General features: G+C 36.5%; 1 protein-coding gene across 3 annotated transcripts in view; it reads left to right on the top strand.

Moving 5' to 3' along the window:
- LOC122798097 (G protein-activated inward rectifier potassium channel 4-like) overlaps positions 1-13,603 on the top strand; it is a 512,634-nt gene that overhangs the window by 364,080 nt on the left and 134,951 nt on the right. The window lies entirely within an intron of this gene.

The following is a 13,603-nucleotide window of genomic DNA, read 5'->3' as shown; positions in this document are numbered from 1 at the left end:
AATAAATATAATTTCTTTAATTGGTCAGCTTCAATATAACAGCTTTTCAAACAGTATCCTTTGGTTGTTAGGACGAGTATATATATATATATATATATATATATATATATATATATATATATATTGTTTGGTAAGCTCTGCCCTGGGATACAGTCTTCTTTCTTGTTTTAACGTATTTATTTGCATACATAACGTTTATTCTACAGGTATATGTCACTTAATATACAAAATACATTTACTTAACATTTTTAGCATATTCTGTAATATAGAAATATACTGTTTTGCAGTAATTTACAACTTTTGTCTTTCAAAATACAATACTGAAGTCAACATATTTTGCTTTAAGTGATTTTCATATTTAATAGGTAAATTGGCTCATTAATATGCAGTTTCATGATTTTAGTGTTTTTCTGTTAATATAAATCTTTTTGTCAGACTAAGCTTGAGCTCTCTAACTTGTTTAAATAATAAAAATCAGTTAAATTTTAAACATCAAAATGCCCGAAAAGCTTGAGTTAAAAAATATGTAGTGGAACCATACTCTGTATTTTCAATGCACAATAGAAGGGACTTCCAGAGTAGAACTTTCTGTTTGGTATACAGAGAAGCACAGACAAGCACAGTGACTGTGAAATGCTTTATATACTCTTAAGTGAATGTTTGTCTAATGTCATATAACACAGCAGGTTGATAGGTATATAGGTAAGTATTAGGCTAGCTGCCTTTGTGGACCATTTTAAGCATAGCCAGTTTCGCTTTTTGTGCTTGAAATAATCTATCCCATTTGGTTATAGACTGGCCTTACCCCTCCCATAGTCGATAATTATATATTACCCCTAATGAGAATGACTTGATTACACCATAGATAATCTGAGGAGATCCATGCATGGCATAAAGCATTTAGGAGCTGTATCTGTCCATTTGCAGTACGGGGGCAGACCTGGGGTAAATTTTCTGCTCTTCATCCATAGATCTAAGTTGCACAAGCAAATGGACAGGGATGAACTTTGTTTTATGTGATTGGTAAGTCTGTTCCATAGCAGTGGTAACCTCTCTGAAATATACCTGTCCCCTCAAATCATTCTGTTGATGTTGCAGAAGAGGTTTAGATCCCTAGACTGAGTATTGCTGATGCCATTTGACTTGCTAAAGTGCATCAAGTCCATCCGTAATGGAATGGAGGATGTCTTATATGCCAGACACAGGTCACCTCTTAGCAGTCTGTAGGATACCAAGTATAGTGACAGGGCTTTGAGTTGGTCCATGTAGGACATGTTGTTTAAGCCTTGTATCCTTTTACTAAGGTATCTTGGTATGCATTCCAGTTTTTGCATGTATTTGGACAAATTCATACCAAAGGGAGTATTATATACTATAATTGGCCTAATGAGAGCTGAGTAAAGGGGAAGAATGACATCCCTAGATCTAGACACAATCCCTTTGATTATAAGCTGTGCAATATAGAAGGACTTTCTTACAACAATAGACATATGTTGGTAAAATATGTTAAGTCACTATCCACAGAAGTCCCCAAATCTTAAACAAATAAGTCATCTCTTAGAGGAGTGTTGTCAATGTGGTAGTTCCCTGGGGTAGATGATATCCCAAAGGATAATAATAATTTTTTGGCATTTAGTTTCAGACCATGATTTTGGCACCAGTTATTTTTTTCAGACAAATCTTCCTGTCGGATGGCTAATTTATTTGGGGATTCCATGACTATTCCTAGCTTGCAGTCATCTGCAAGCCAAGTCAGTCAGAGCCCTTTGGTATTGGCTTTTAGTTCAGAAAGGTAGATACCAAACAGGAGAGGTCCCAGCACAGAACCCCGGGGGACTTCACTGGTGACTGCTCTCTTTGTTGAGGTTACTTCCCCTATTTTGATTATCTGTGTCCTGTCTGTGAGCCAGTTGGCAATCCAGTGGGTGACATAGGGTTTATTCAGCTTTTCTACTATGCCTGAGAGGGGAATTCTGACAAAAGCTTTGACCAGGTCAATGCATGTGATGTGTACCATTTTGCCTTCATCCATTGTTTTGGTGACCTTTTCAAAACATCTACCAGTTTGACTAAGCATGACTTGGCCTTCATGAATCCACACTGAAATGTTTCTAGTGTTTGGAGGTTTCTATGTCCTGATTGATTAATTCCATGATAAGTCTTTCTATGGCTTTGCATATGAGGCTTGTCAGACTTATGGGCCTATAATTTCCTGAGTTTGTGTAAGGGCCTCCGTTATACAGAGGAAGAACTGTAGCTGTTCCCCATTCACTAGGTGCAAAACCTGTATGGAGGCTGAGATTGAACAGTGTTGTTAGGGGTGTGGCTAAATCATGCTTCATCCTATTTAAGATGCATCCAGGGATATTGTCAGGACCAATTGATGCAGTATTTTTAGCTTTTGATAGCACTGTTAAGACTAGGTCTTGTGTGGTAACTGAAGGTGAACCAGTTTCAGGTCTATATTGAGGGACAGACAGAGAGGAGAGAGGAGTAATGTTAGAGCTAAATGTATCAGTCAGTAAGTTAGCTATATCTTCAATCTCAGTGTAGGCAACAGCATTCATAATCAACTCAGTGCATTGCTGCATTGTATTGTTGAAATTACAAATATAACTAAAATGCTTTGTGATTGTTTTTAGCTTGGGTAGCTATTTTACTCTCAGACTTTGCTTTGGTGGATTTTATTAAGCTCCTGAGTTGTTTGTTTATTTAGGTGACAATGGCTCCAACATTCTGGGAATTACTTTTCTTACTTTTGGTCAAAAGTATTTTCCTTTTATTATAAAGCTTGCTGATGTTATGGTTCCACCAGGTGGGTTTGTTTCTAGGGTTTGCTCGGCACTTTTTCTTATAGGGTACATCTGCATCTATGAAGCTGTGTACATGCTGTTATAGTGTGGTAGTGTACATTCTGCAGAATCATTGGGGTTAGCTGGGGTTTGGTAGAGATTTGAAGCTGGCCAATGTATCAGTTAGGAGTAGGTAACTTGTCTTAAAGAAATTTCTAAAGGCACCTTGGGTGGATGGGATCTCTAGTTTCCATTTTGTTCCAAAGGAGTCTGCTTTATGGTCAGACCTAACAAGTGATGAAGATATGTAAGAGATGGTGCAATGTCATGCCTGGAATTACCTATTTACTTGTGGAGAAAGGTTCTTCACTGGAAGAGTGAACAAAGTACAATGTGAGATAGCAGAAAAGGTATACAAACAGGAATACTTCAACCCATCAAAATGACACTTCTTTGAAACTGACATAACCGATCCCAGTTCCGCAAAAGTGCATTTCAATGAAAATGTATTTTCGTGAAACTCAGTACATAGAAAACAAAAGAGCGCACACACACACACACACACACACACACACACACACACACACACACACACACACACACACACACACGCACACACGCACACACACACGCACACACACAAAAATAAATAACACAAAAGTAGTTATGCAGGAGGGCAAGCCCCCCACACTCCTCCTACTTATATATACTAACTCCAAGATCGCACTACAGTGAGGAAAAGGGAACATTCCCTTATCCTCACTGTACTGCAATCTATGACACCTACTCTGTGTACTGAGTTTCGTGAAAGTGCATTTCCATTGGAACTCACTTTCGCGGAACTGGGATTGGTTATGTCAGTTTTGAAGGTGTCATTTCGATGGGATGAAGTAGACCCATACAAATAGATATAGCATGATTTATTTTTGAATGCTGACTCATATGTAGCAGTGGTTTTTCTCTCCCTTTTTCCCATTGTTAAATTGTAAATATTTAACCTGATTTCAGTAAGACTTATTATATATTTGGGTTCCCTTCAAAATCTCGAATGCCTGAAAACCCGAATGTCATATGGTCGAGACCATATGACTGAGTTTTCAGAAGCTCGAAATTTTGAACGTCGATCTGCATGCAGCGTGGAATGGGAGATTTCCCTTTTCCTCGTTGTAGTGCGATCTCAAAGTTGATATATTTAAGTAGGGGGGGTGTGGGGGGCGCACACACACACACACACACACATTATATATATATATATATATATATATATATATATATATATATATATATATATATATATATATATATATATATATATATATATATATATATATATATATATATATATATATATATATATATATATATATATATATATATATATATAGACAGGAAAGCATTATTTGCATTTTAAATGTGCTATCAGAATAGTGTTTTAATAATTTTAACTGACAACTTGGGAGGTGTAAAATGTGACCTTTAGCAGGTAATTTAGGCCGATAAAAAGTATTTTCAAATTTCTGCTTTTTCCAAAGGCAGCAGCCTTACTTTTTTAGCTCTAGATTACATATTTTGGCTCTGCATTTTAATAACATGGAATGAAGTGAATGTTTTTTTCTTCTCTATACAATATAGTTAGTACAAATTAGTTAAAACAAGAATACATCTGCTTTAACACATTCCCTCTAGTACAGCTTTTTTGAGTGTGTACTTTTAACTCCCAGTGTGTGGCCTGAGCCTCTAAAAATGAATTTATCACCTTAACAGTTCTAACAAATACAAACTGACAGAGGTCAAATATCAATGCAATTGTGTTTGCCATCATGTATGCTTCAAGATAAAAATATTCTAATACCGTGTATGTAGCATGGTTTTGGAATCCATGCAAATATGAACAAGCAATATTTGATGCCTAGAGGCACAGTAGGAGGTAACTGCAGAAATGCCTGGAGGTGCACTCATCTGTAATGCATTCAGATAGGGTCATTAAAATATTTTTATATAAGTAACTTTAGCTTCACATAAATAAATGGGATGTCAGAGCAAATTATGTATAATTTCAGCTAAGGCCTTGTTAAACTTTTCTGACTTAGTTAAACTTATAGATGCTAATACCTTTTCTAAATCAATTTTTGGTTTTACACTCATTACTTTTATAGATTTTGTAAGCAGTTAAGAATTGATAGGGTGCATATATTTCAAATTATTTGTTTTCTAAAATAGAAAAGGAAAAGGTGAGAACAATGCAATTACTTATGCAGCAATGATAAATCCAAGGAAATTGGCTTCTTCCAATAGACTACTATTTAATAAAACAAAGTTAAAAGATTTTAAGAAGTGGTTTCTAACACAAATTCAACGGCTCTTAGACTTTAAGATGGTGAAGTTTCTGATGTGATCCTATGTGACTCGATGAAAGCATGTTTATATGGAAAATTCTCTACTTGGTATTATAACAAGAGAAAGCAATGGGATAAATATTTATTGGAATTGTAAGGAAAATAGACACATGTAAAATCAAAAATACAAAAAAGAGAAAAAGCTCTATCATCAGAAATTTAAAAAAAATGAATGCAAAGTTTCAGAAGATCCCACGATATAAGGTTTCCATTAGTTTAGATAAAATAAACCGCATTCTTATTCTTCAACTTCTTTCGATGGAAGATTGGTTGATTTTAATTAAAATGATTATTCTACTGAAAATACATTATTGCTACAAAAGACCACATTAAACAATTTCATAATATTTGTATTAAGCTCTCACGACATCCCAGCAAACCTAGAATAACAGACTGGATAGATGACGGAATAGGATTTCTTGACCTATAAATGTATGCTATAGCTTAGTTTATTAAAAAACAGCTTTATGGTTAAATTCTGATTATTCAGCTAATCAAACAAATTCATGAAATTATTTGGTTAAATAAAGAAAACATAAAAACATATCAATATACATCACACACAAATCTTGAATAATAATAATAATATGAGGTGGTTGTTAAATAAATATTTATTTAAAAACACCAATAATCCAACAGATTGTATTTACATCAACAACATATTAAACATTTTTAGAAATTTTATATATAAATATCAGGAGATAAAAAGCGTGGTGTTTCACAATATTCCCAATAGCATTTACACTAGAATGCACAGACATTCTCTGAACTTTTATAAATGCAAAGTTTAAAAATAGGAATTTGATTTTTTTGGAAACAAATGTTAAGAGAAACTAAAGTGCTTAACACTGACTAATGGGTAAATATCATTTGTATACAGAAAACTAACTTATAGTTCAAAATAACAGACAGTTCTTAATTTCTGAAGTTGACAATGTCAGATATAATTAAAAAAGAATATCCACTCATTATTGATTTTCTAAACAATCTTGAATACATATTTATTCAAAATATATAAAAATGTGATTACACTCTCTAAATGAATGGTTTAGCTGTAACTATAATAGATACAATTACTGTAATATCCTCAAAAACTACATATTTTTTTTATTTTTTGTGATTATTCTCTTGGAAGCTTTTACCTAAATTATTTATCACTCCTAACAGAAATAAAATGTATATGCAAAAAGGAAGGTATTGGCTGTTGGAGGTGTAAATTCTTAATCAAAGCAGATTGGCAGCATATGGTTTATTACTGCAAACTTCTACTACTTTTTTGGAAAAAAAATGTAATGTTCCCTGCAAGCAATGTGGTTTGATAAATTTATATTAAATAAACTTTTGGTGCCATTTACTTCTCCAGTTTTTGGATGTGTACTCAAGTTTCAGTTCCTACTTATCTGGAGCTTATTGGCAATAGCCAGAAAAAAAAATTATAAAGAACTGGAAAAATGAGATTATGCCTTCAGTTAAAGGATTTATAAATACTGTCATTGTGGAGTGCAATAAAGAAATGTGTATTACTGAGATAAAAAAACATAGAATATAATTATTGGATAACATTGAATTCATTAATATGCATTAATTCCTGACTGTCTCTGATTGGGCAATGAGTGTCTGTGTGAGACCTTCCTTATTGGTCTGGTTGTTATTCAAGGCATCTACCAGGAAAAGGATGACATAAGCCTACAAATTCTTGCATCATCTGGGACAAGACTGTTGATCATTAAAGAGCCTGTTGCCTGCTTTTCATCTTGAGATGGTGCTATTGTTTTGCTTCTGGTGAGAGAAGAAGCAAAGGAGCATTGTAACCCAGCAGCATGAAGCTGTCGTGAGATCAGCACTAGCAGTAGCCAGGCAGTAAACAATTAGGTGAATCCCCTCTTTTCATCATTCTTGGCAAAGCTAGCTCCTTCTTTTCAGTAAGTACTGCTTGATTAGTTGCTGTCCTACCTAACTTCAAAATATCTCCCTAAATACTTCTTCCACAAATCATCAGGGTCTACTTTAGTAGTTTCCCCTCAAGTGTTTGGAAGTGCCCTGTATAGACACTGGCACTTTGAGTTAACATTTGCTCTGTAAAAGCACCCTTACAATTTCTCCAATACCTAGTTGCACACAGGGCAACTAGTTTGCAGTGACAAGCACTGCCCTCAGAATTGAAACCAGATACTCCTAACATAACTTTATATTTTCACTGCAACTATCTAATCAATGAAAAAGAGCCTGTTGCCATGGATATGAACTTTCCCACTATCTCCTTTACCAGTTTGGTGAATAGGGGAATTCAGATGCAATGTAGAAATTGCCTCATGTTTACTGGCAACCAGCTAATTCTCAAGCAAACTGATAAGGTGTGTGAGAGATATATTTACACAATGTCACTGGAGGCAAAACTATCAGATAAAAGCAGTGCTGATGTCAATCAGGTTGTCAGTAGTACACATGCTGTACCCATCACACACAGTATAAAGTAAACACATTGAGCTACATATACCGAGACACTTAAATGTAACTTTCCTAAACCCCAAAGATCTCTTAGATGAAGTACAGATAATAAATACCGTCAGCAACCCCAAATGCACTCTTTCAAAACAACACCCACATCAACATATACATCCATATCTCATGGAGCCTCTACGTCTAAGCCCATAAGGCAAGTCACCACATAATCCAACATTCTGGTCATTGGAGACTCCATTGTGAGACACAATGATGCCCCTGTCACCAAGATGAGTAAGGAGAAAGTCATGGTCAGTTGCTTATCAGAGACCAGGATCTGCCACATTATGCACACACTCAGGTTATTGGACCACAAGTCATAGTCCATGTGGGTGTAAATGACATGAGACGTACCTCCCTAGACTATATAAAGAGAGACATTATGAAGCTCTTGGAATATGTGTCTCATGCTGGTATGAGCCTAAGATTGAACAGCATTTTACCTTCTCCAAGGATGATGCCACAATATGAACAAAAGATGACTGACTTTAATAATTGGCTTAGTTTCTGGTTCATTCTAAGGGGCTGCAATATTTATCAGTATGGAAGGAGATGGTCAACAGACCATGCTGCTTTGCCAGGAAAGGTCTGCATATCTCCCCTCTAGGCTTTCGAATATTAGCTAAAACATTGTCCTCCCCCCATAGTGCCTTTTTTAGGAATGTCAAGCTGAAAGTTCTTCTGACATAGCAAATCAAAACCATGAAAATCAAAAGCTGTTACTGCTCAAGTGCCAGGAGTCTAAGAAACAAACTCCATTCACTACAAGCTCTCCTCACCCTAGAGTTTGCTGATGTCTGTGCTGTCACTGAGACATGGTTTAAAGTCACAGACAGCACACCAGCAGTGCAGGGATTTAATGTCTTCCACACATTTAGCCCAACTACTACACAGACAGTGACTACAGGTAGAGGTGTCTCGATTTACATCAAAAATCAATACAACACAATGATGGTCAAACAGGACAATGCACTCAAGCTTGTTCACATTCAAATCATGGTAGGCAATATCCCATACCACTTCATTGCAAGCTGTAGGTTCCCCTCTATGATCCAGGAAAGCCCATAACATGAATTTAAGCTTACCATCCAACCCAATACCATATTCATAGGTGACAAATTACTTCAGTATTAAATGGGAATCATATATGACACCAAACATGCAGGCACAGAGATTCCTGGATTTTGTAAACACGAACGCCCTGGACTAGATTGTTAATATGCTAACCGGGGGTGCAAACCTACTGGATCTGGTCCTCTCTAATGTGGGAGAGTGCTGACTCCCCTTACTGTAATGTTCTCTCTGGTAAGGTCAGACCACAAAATGGTCTCCTTTGAAATAAAAAAAAATAAACCTAGAACACCAGCTAACCCTGAAATGTTCAGGAACTACTTATAAAGCTATCTTCATACTATTTACTGATAACCTGACAACATTTCAAGCCCCCATAAACCCTGAGGTCACTGCTGCCTGTGTGGAACTGTTCACAGAAATACTATATAAGTATGTTAATAGCTGCATAGAGGCAGCTGTATCCAACAGGAATAATTACAGAACTAACTCAAAAAACAAGCCACCCTGGTGGAATCACAACATCAGTAGGCTCTATAACAGAAGGAAGACAATTATGGCAAAAACTAGGAAGCATAGCACCCAGCAGGATAGAAGCACTATCACCAAACAAAAAAAAAAACTCAGAAGAAAAATAAAGCCTACCAAAGCCAAATTTGAGGTACATTTGGTGTCCCAGGCTAAGGACAACCACAAGGCAGTCTTTATCTATGTCTGCAAACTCAAAGGCAATACACAATTGTGTGCAGAGCTCATTGTTAATGGCGCCACCTATACTGAGCCAGAAGATATAGCAAACCTACTGACAGGCAACTTCATCTCTAACTTTACCCCTCTTCCCCCCTCAACTTCCAACAAGGAAATGCCAACAAATATAACTCCCCCTATTATCACTAGGGAACATGTCCTCAATGCTTTCTCTAAGGCCAAGAATACTTCATCAATGGGCCCAGACAATATCCCAGGAAGCCTTATAAATAGCATGAAATGTGATCTGTCAGGCTGTCTGGAATTGCTATTTAGCAGTAGCCTCCAAACAGGCTTTGTGCCTAATGAATGGAGAACAGCAACAGTCATCCCTCTGCACAAAGGTGGGCCACCTTAGACTCTGGAAACTAAAGACCTATAAGTTTCACTAATGTCATATGCAAAGACATGGAAAAATTATCATGGAAATAATCAGTAATGACAGAAAACCTCCACATACTGGATCCAACCCAGTTTATTTTGTCAAGGGCAGATCATGCCTACTCAACCTGGTGGACTTCTTTGAGAAGGAAACCAAGGTAATGGATGAGGGCAAAAGGGTTTAGACTGCCTACTTTGATCTAGCCAAGGCGTTTGACACAATACTTCACTTAGGCATTGTTGACAAATTCAGTAGGATCGGTATAAATCTTTATGTCACCCAATGGATAGCCAGTTGGGTCACAGACAGGACCCAGGGAGTTAGAATTGATGAGTTCACCTTCACCTCTGCAAAGCAGCCAGTCATAAGTAGAGTCCCTCAGGGATCAGTCCTAGGACTGCTGCTTTTTGGCATTTATTTCTCTGAAGCCAAGGCCAATGTTAATGTCCTCTGGCCAATGAAATTCGCAGACGATTGCAAATTAGGAGCAGTCATAGAGCCTCCCACCAACACTAACATTCTCCAGGAAGGGCTGACACAGGCAAATAACTTGTGTCAGAGCCTTGGACTAAAACTAAATTCCAAACAATGCATAATAGTATACTTCAAGAAGTCATCTTCCCCTGGTAACTATTGTACTGATACCCTCCGTCTACCCAGTAGTCAGGGACATGGGGGTCACACATAGACAATAATTTAGTCTTTGACTGTCATGTGTCTACAGTAGTGAGAAAATCATCCTTAGTTGTGTAACTTATAATCCTATCATTGAGTATAGTGCCCCCTTTGGTATGTACATAACCAGGCACAAAACAATTCAAACGTCCACTGAGATTCATCTCTAAAAGAATGTGGGGTATAAATAACACATCCTACTCAGACTGCCTCAAAGCCCTGTCCCTGTATTCTGTCTCTTATAGGCATTTGGGGAGAGATCTATGCCTGGCATACAAGGAATTTTCAGACCCCACCCTGATGGACCTCCTGCATATCAGCAAAAGAAACAGCACCAGACTTAACCATTCTAAAGACTTAAACTTTGCCTGAGATATAAATAGGACCTGCTGGAGAAACAGATATGTATCCCAGAATACCCCTTCTCTGGTGCAGGCTCTCCATCCATGTGAAGCAGAATTTCTCCCTAACCCAGTTCAAGTGTTACTTGGATGATTGGATGGGTAACAGGAAATTCATCCCTGGTTTGGCACCTATGTCACTAAAGGACACAGGCAGCCTTCAAATGGTTCATCTCCCAGGCCCCTGATCATAAATATTTCATCTCCCATCCCAAGCCCCTGCTTACGCTTATCAAAGGTACCAAAACTGATCAGGATTTGAGATGCATGGTTAGGCTTAAAAAGCCCCTAGTGGTTGTCACACCTCTCAACCTCTTAGAGCAAGAAATCTGAACAAAGACAAAAATAATGGTGGGACAAAGGCCCAGAAATAGGGACAGATTTTAAATATTACACTTATAAAACTTAGACAGATGCTAGAATAACAGGATTTGTTTTAGCATGCATTTTCTAAAGGATATGAAGTCTGAAACTCAAATGTCATTATTTAGTGAATTAAATCTGCAGTGATTTGCTAGAAAACCACAAATGTTATGAGGAAAAATCTGGACAGTTGAGAGGTATGGTGGTTGTTAGCCTGGTACACAGTTATGAATCCATATTAATCTATGTTCTATGATCAGTTTGTGACTGTTTAATGAATTGCAGTAATGTATATAGTAAGGATCCATGTAGATACTTGTATAAATAATTATTTGTTTAATTATGTTAATATGTATGTTTTTGTATATAAAATTTCAATAAAAATATAAAAAAGACCAAATATCTGCTTTTTTGGCTAAACACCACTGTAACTTATTCCCAGCTACAGTCACCACTTCGGCATAAATCCTACTTGTTTCTTGCTCATCTCCACCAATCTGAATAAAGTTAGAATGTTCCTGCATGTTTTGTTCAGCATCCCCAAGGCCTGTCTGGCTTCCTGCACTGAACTTTTATAGTTAATTATCACCAGCGTAATGTTGGCAATGATCAACCACCTAGGATCATAATAATGCCATTTTCAAACAAGGAACAGATTCATTCATCATTTTTGTAGTACAACGTTAGTTATTAATTTATTTGTTTATTTATTTATTTATATATTTGTCTTTGTTGACTAGGAAACATCCGACTGGTTAAAACCCATTTTCGGTGGAGGCCTAGGAAGAAAAGCTCCACATTTAAGTTATACATGATGTACATTTATAATTTCAGGGTAAAACATCTACACATGAGCTTATTTACATGATTTTTAAACATTTTTAAATGTTTCTTACATGAAGATGGCAATTTAACGCAAAACACAAGAGAGAAATCAACATAAATTGGCTAATTATTGAATAGAAAAATAACATACAATAACAATGAATGTATTTATAGCATGATGGCTGCAAGGAAAAGATCAAACTGGGGTGTTTCTGAGTTTAGTAATAATTTACAGACAGACAAGTAGTAATGTAGCTTAAAAATTGATAATAGAGAGATGAAAGGAGAAATTATGGAAACGAGCAGTCAAGGAATTGTAGTTAGTGGTGGGGTGTGCAAGAAAGAGGAACAGGAGGAGTTTAGGAAATTAGTGCAGTCTGAGGAAGAGTGATAAGGTACAAAATATTGGGAAGTAAAAGGGTTGTACGAGTTGGAAAAACATGTATCCAGTCTACCATCCTCAATATCAGTCACTGTGATTTCCTCCAAAACATCATTTTGTTGTGAAGAAACACTATCAGAAATAGAACCTCTACTCTCCAGCTCCAGCTGTACCCTCTTCTCCACTTCAGCCTTTTGAGGAAAAGTACATCAGTGTCCCTGCTGAAATGAGTAGGGGGAATTCTCCAGTACCCTAGCCAAATTCCCCTAGTCAATATGAATACCACCTTAGGTGTCTCCAGAAAAAAGGCCATTGGCCTAGTGGAAGAAACATGATCACAGACATATAGCTAGGGTGGGGCAAAGGGGAAGCTGACATGCAGGCAAAGTGTTAGGAGGTGTGATTGGCAGATGCCCATTGGTCTTAAGTGCGTTATTGGCATGCAGAAATGAATGTTGGTATTGCATTTGTACGCAGATCCAAAGTGCTTTAGTGCTCCATATGTTACATAGGTTGTAGTATCTGCTTCTTACAAATAGTTTGCTACAGTTTACAAGTGCAGGAGAGTTTTTTTTTTTTTGCTCCTATTGTCCAAACGCACAGCTTTCTTTTTTTGTGGTTATTTATCATTTTCAGTTGACGGTTTACAGAACTTACCTTTTGGAGTTAATCTTAGCCATAGCTTCCACATTTCCAGTATAGTATACAATTAAATTAAATTACTTTCTCATTTTTTTTTCTTTTTTAAGAGTCACGTGATTGCAGAGCATGCACAGTTATTAGTTCCTTAGCTGTTACATGACCATACATCATGATTTTGCTTTAATTTATCAAGTTATTTGTCATATAAGCATTACAAAACAGGTTGCACAAGAAAGTATTTTTTTATCTTTATGTGGAAAAATTGTGAAATAATTTTTATTTATTTTTTTATTTGTAGTTTGTTAACCGGGAAAATCTATGTTTTTACAGCAGCAATGTGACAAGACAGCTCTGCCATATAACTAAGAGATGTGCTCTTTTCAATATTTAAAGTGATATATATTGATTTTTATTTCATTTGTTAA

This window comes from Protopterus annectens, chromosome 3.part1 (assembly GCF_019279795.1).
Source record: "Protopterus annectens isolate FY-2018-M chromosome 3.part1, PAN1.0, whole genome shotgun sequence".
NCBI classification, from domain to species: Eukaryota; Metazoa; Chordata; order Ceratodontiformes; family Protopteridae; genus Protopterus; species Protopterus annectens.
The sequence above is the reverse complement of the archived record's forward strand: the minus strand, read 5'-3'. Positions and strand labels throughout refer to the sequence as shown.